The following is a 6,290-nucleotide window of genomic DNA, read 5'->3' as shown; positions in this document are numbered from 1 at the left end:
CCGAACAATTATTATTATTATATGAACAGCATTTCTTAGGGCTTCCCTTTACTGGGAAGTTTTACTACTACACATTTATTGTGGCCAGCTGTAAGCACGAGTTCTTGCAGGCCAGTTGGTGGGTCAGTACGTTTGATACTCTCTTGAAGAAAAAGTGAGAAAGTGACCCGAAGCTGTACATTCAGTCAATCGCTTGCAGAATTTGGTTGTATTTCCAGTATCTACATTTCTTGCAAACTGCAGCAAAATGGACAAAGTCTAGTTAGACTCCCTGCCTTTCGTTCATTGTGTCTCCCTCTATCTTGCTATGCTCAAACTGCATGGAAAGCTCTGGATATCTTAGAACCTGTCCTTGAAACACTTCACAAACGGTGGATTCCAGTCCATTTTCGCTACTACAGGGGATTGTCCTAATTCAGTGCCACTTGACCAACTGGAGTGGTCTAATGGTTATGGTGCTTGACTGCTGACCTGCAGGTCGCGGGATCAAATCCCAGCCGCAGCGGCTGCATTTTGATGGAGGCGGAGTGCTAGAGACCCGGGTACTTAGATTTAGGTGCATGTTAAAGACCTCCACGTGGTCGTCATTCCCCCAGCCTTCCACTACGGCGTCTTATAATCATGTTGCGATTTTGGGACATAAAACCCCAATAATAATTTTTATTACAGTAAAAGCTCGTTAATTCGGATTTCACGGGACTGGAAAAAATCTCCAAATTCACCAAATGCCAAATTATTTTCATTTTTTTAATGAATACCTATATCCAATAGTTATTTTGCACAAAAGCAGTGCAAAATCTGCCGCGCTTTTCATAATTCGTGGCTTCATTCATAATGTGACCGTAGCTGAAGAGCCCCGTGTCTTAAGCTGAAACGTGCTCTGAACCCATCCCTTATATCGTACCACCACCACCAACGCCACCTCGTGCATGTGACAACAATCTTTTTGCCGGAAAAGTGGCCTGCAACTGATCGTTTGTCCACCACAATGTAGCAAGCGAGTTTTATGCCAGCATGCGAACCGTGGCTGAAGCACTTCGTCTTAAACAGGTTCCACCATGTTTGAATTTTGTGACATTACACGTACATTGCTCTAAGTCAAAAAGAAGCTACTGAGTGGTGCATCCACTTTGGGCGAAACCGTGGTTGCTGTACGCAGCGTCCTCGCAGCACACATTTGCGGCGCTTTGAGCTCGGCGCGCTCTAAGGATCGTCCAAATTAACCGGGTGGCAGCCATACACGACCGAATTAACGAGAGTTTGATGCCATTAATACATATGCTTGCCGGGACCAGAGAAAACATCCGAATTATCCAATTTTCTGAATAAACGGGGGGTCTAATTAACAAGCTTTTACTGTATTATATAGTGCCACCTGTCAACAGCAACAAAGAGCTCTCTGCCACCATCAATTGGTTTAGTCACGCCGCTGGAGTAAGTGCGCACAGCAGAGCGCTGAAAATAAGTTAATGCAAGAGTGTGCGACCCAAGAACAGTGACGTACATCGCAACAACTAAAAGTCGCTAACGTGCCAAACATACGGTATGTTTTGCAAGCATAGAGCAAGACACTGTTCAGAAGCTATGTGCTCCAAGCTTCTTATTTATGCTTAGCGTCATTAATAATTTTGTTGATATAATATAAAACAAGAGCAGCCACTTGATACTTCTCAGCTGCACGAGTAAGTTTCGATGGAAGCGGACTGAACGTAGCTTTCCATTCAAAACATGCGGCTATTTTTGTCGTTATGCTTCCCGAGATTTCCTGAAGCTTGCAAGCTTCTATTTTACGACTGCAAGACTTTCTTGAATGAATGATTGCGAAGTTTTTCAATCACAAAATCAGGACCAAAATTGAGAAAGACGCACAAATGCGATTTCCACAGCACCAGTACCAGCGTCATCATCCAAATAATGGCAGACGGAGGGGAAGGTCAGTGCTGCTAGATTGAACTAGGAAAGTCTACTGCAGAGGAACCAAACTCTTTAAGTTAGTCTTCTTTGTTCTGACCATCTGTGCATGTGCAATAAACGGGGTGCAGCAGACTGGAGCCAATGCTTGCAAGAACAGCTGATATGACTGACATGTCGTTTAGCTAACACTTGCAGAGCACCAAAGAAAAAAATTCTTTTCAAGAAGCGCGAGATTTCTGTTCCCAGTGGTAGGAGTCACTGCCTCAAACAGACATTTTTGGATAAATTCTGAAGTCTGCATGTAGCAAAAGTGACAATTAAAACACTGCAAATGATATTGAACTTCACAAGTTACAAGAATAAGGTTGCGCTGCCCACAAAAGTGAAGGATAAAAGCATACAAAGAATGATAATCGCTTAGCGAATCCACCTACTTTGTGTCACTGCATTCGTGCCATTCGCCCGATTTCATGTGCAGGCAGGTAGCTGTGTAGTGGCCAGAGTAGGTGGAACCACTGTGATTAGACACTGCGTACAGGTTGTACATCACATAAAGAGCTGCAAGGAAATGAGATGCACGACAGATTAGAATTCATGATGCACACAAGCAGCAATTAAGGCCTTCAACGATTTCCATATGAGGTACAGTGTTCGGACCTGCCCTGCGGTTCTGAAAAGCGCGAAGCAACAAGTTACACTATGCCATGTTCAAGAAATAGAACCCTATGATCAAATGTAACCGAACATGACCCAGCATAACACTGCCCTCTAAGTATCGAAGCGAAATATACTGCTGCACAAGTATGCGCTTGTCACACCCAATTCATTGAGCAGATGCTTATGTGCAATCTTTGCAGAGACATATTGAAGGATATGTGGAAAATTATCTGTCATCTCAAGATGCTATTGTGGGCAGTAACTACAGTTGTAAATTGTCAAATAGTCTGTGAGAGTCACATAACAGCAGGACATAAGACTGTTTAGCAGCACATTGCTGAGCAATTGAACTAGGCTTATGTCACTGTCACTTCATGCTTTTATAACGATTAAAACAAGATGTCTTTGAAGCTTATAACAGTAATCACTATGTGCACAACAGTGCTAGTTGCTTCTACTTTTTTAACACAATGTTAATGGCTACTGTTTGAATTCTGGAGGGTTTCCGCCAATAATGTTTAAGAAGGGCATTTGTATAACTGATTGACACGTTTTGTAATCGTACAACAGGCTAGGTGGGGCCTGAAATGAAATGGGAAATGAAACACACTATCCTCTTAGACTGTCGGACCACACTTCAAAAAAATCTTTCATCATATCTTTAATGTTGAATGGACTTAGATGCATGAAAGAAAAGAGCTCCGTGCCGTGTGCGATTCGAGAATTTAAGAGGTCACAATTGCGTTCCACTCTTACATGCGAACCTTAGAAGTCCTGCAAGCTTCTTTTCTCAGAAGTGGCACAAAGCTCGTCTCTATTTTCATGTCATTTCCTCACCTACGAAAACTGTTTGGCACAAGTGGTGCTATTTTGCATATTCGAACACTTAATTTATCTCGCGAGATTTAATTAATATTGTCCCTTTAAAAAAGGGTGCAGTGCGAAAGAATTTTCATTCAGAAGAATGCGATATCAAGTTGTTGCAAGCTCTTTTTGTTCGCTATACACGACTGAGTCATCAAGATTATTTTCGTAGAAATGATCCAGCATCATCGATGAGCCAGCATTATCAGTGTGGCCTTAGTGGGAGTGACCGCAGTTCCAATATGCTTGAAAAAAGAACGATCGGGACTAGCAGTGTGCATCTAACACACAATTTACTGCGTTGCAGACCTAGCATCAAACTTGGCTGTGCTGCAGGAGCAGATAGATGAAGAAGGGCGTGATGTGGCGTCACGCCCTGTGACATGTTATAGGGCATGAGGTCACTCACTGGGGACTACAAGCATATTTCCATCTTGGCTAAGCATGCCATGAGCAACTGCCAGACTAATTCTGTTCTCCTAATGTTATACATGCAGGATCCAAGACCTCTGAAAGTAATGCATTGAACTTAGCGAGAGATGGTACTCATAGATTGAAACGTGGAAATTTAGGGCTAAATATTGTACATACTTTTGTTTATAGTATCTACAGTTCGTTTCATATCGACGTAACATTGACTAACACTTGCGTTAGAGCCAACATTAGCATTAGCGGCCAGGTTTGCAGCGACAGGGCCCGGTTATCATGAACAGTTGATCATAGCAATCGTCATACTACAAAAACAATGTCGCATTTCAGTTTGAGAGTACTGTAAACACACAAAGCTTTGTCTGATGAACTACTGAGAATGAAAAGAACCAGGGGCTCCAGAACCGGGGGGGCAGTGGGGGGCCATCGCCCCCACAGCTTCAAAAACAGTGGGGGCATGCCACCACACTCAAAGCTGCTCCTCCCCCCTCCCCTCGCCTTTTTCTCTCCTGATACCAACCGTGTGGCTAGAGACCCCTTTTGACTAGCTAGTGTGCTCTCTTCCTTCAACAAACGAAACAAAATCTTCTGGAAGCCTGTGACTTCTGACACTCTATTTGTCGGTGATTTTTCTACGTAAAAAGCACTGCCTGTTTTCGTCTGGTTCAACGTGTCTTCTGTCCTGAAGTGGTTCTCGAAGAGGTGAAGGCCGGTACTCTATTCTGCAGCTCTTGCAGGAGCACGTCTAAGCGCCACGACTCTAGGATGCCTCTCGTTCTCTCCTTTTTTCCTTGCTCCTAGCCAAGCCTATTAAAAGCAATCAATGATAAGAGGTCGGTGTAAAGCTTGTTCCCACGTGAGCACGATTTTAACCATGAACCTATTCAGAAACCTTTTTCTGAGGGCTCTTACCTCCCTTTATCGCTGTTCTTTCGTGTGTTTGTATGCGCGCGTACAATACACATACAAAATGCAATAATTTTGGGGCGGTGGTAATGGGGGCGGGGGGGGGGGGGAGTTGAACCCCCCTAAACCTCCTACTGGCTTCGCCATTGAAGTTGTCGCTTGAAATGTTCGTTTTCTTCCGGTTCGGACCATAACACCTTGATTCTTCCGCACATAATGACTGCAGGGAAAATCGGAAAGGGCAATCGCGGCCCACAGTTTTGTTGCTGAAAGGTTGCGATGTAGAAGCTCAGGCGTGTCAGCCTCCAAGAACACGGTGAGCTTTAATGGGCAGATGCCGGGGCAAACTGACGATTTGAAAAAAAAAAAAAGAAGAATAAGCATAGGCTTTCCTTCTTTCTTGCATTTTTTTTCTAACCAGTAACTTGTTCATAGACTGCTTTTTTCTATCAAAGTATGTTCCCCCTCCTCATTTTTCTCTGTGGATCGGTACCCAACGACGTGTTCCCAGATCAGTGTGAGTAGGATGGGCGATCACTATATGACGTTCCTGAAGCAATTTTTGAAAAGACTTCGAGGCCTGGGGAGGGTCGCTAGTGTGGGCGTCTTCACTGGAAGGTCGAGTTGTCACTTGTGAACTCACTGTTGCTCACCAAATTAACATCTGTGTTTTTAGCTCGCAGACAAAGTCGTCTTCTAGGACACGTGCGCGGGACTTCGGTTCATTGCCCTTTCTAAACTTCATGAGCCATGCGTCGTGATGTTTGTTATCCTTGAGTTAAAAGCATAAATGTGAAATTACACTCGGCTCCGTTGCATGCGCGCTGCATTATTTGTGGCGTACAGCACCAGAGCACCATGCCGCCAAAACATTGGTCACGCTTTCCAAGCTCTTGTTATTTATAAATGTCAGTGCACATGAACTGGTTGTGAAATGAGGCTGATTGAAGTGGGAAACCTAAAAAAAAACGCACTTGGGCCGCCGACTTCCTGTCATCAGAGCAAGGTTCCGTGAAGCAAGATGGCATCACGTGATCCAACTTAGCACGGCACAACGACTCCAGTACCTGTGTCTCCAGTGGTGGGCCTCGTGTACAATGACACTAAAGAGATGCAGAAAGTAGAACTGTAGTGGCAAATTATCTTATTACGATCACATTCATGCCATTCTTACTGTGAACTGAGCTTTAACAAGTGAGAAAATATCGAAAAACTTAAGGATATGTACTAACGCCCCTCCATGTTTCTCGTGATCACAAATGCAGTCCGGTTGGGATTTGTCGAGAGCTATTCCTCGTGATATCCTCTTCATTCGTTTTTATTTTGCTTCTGCTGGTGAGCGCGATGGTGATAACAGCAACCAAGGTGTAGTTGTACTACAGTGATGTTGACGTCATTTGTACGAGCGAGCTTCGCAGTGATTCTGCGTCGGATTTCACACACGTGTGCTGCCGCTTTCCCGCAGAGAACTATGGTGCCTCGATGGTTTTGATCACATCGTACATTTCTCCTCACTGGCA

This window comes from Rhipicephalus sanguineus, chromosome 5 (assembly GCF_013339695.2).
Source record: "Rhipicephalus sanguineus isolate Rsan-2018 chromosome 5, BIME_Rsan_1.4, whole genome shotgun sequence".
In the NCBI taxonomy this organism is placed as follows: domain Eukaryota; kingdom Metazoa; phylum Arthropoda; class Arachnida; order Ixodida; family Ixodidae; genus Rhipicephalus; species Rhipicephalus sanguineus.
The sequence above is the reverse complement of the archived record's forward strand: the minus strand, read 5'-3'. Positions refer to the sequence as shown.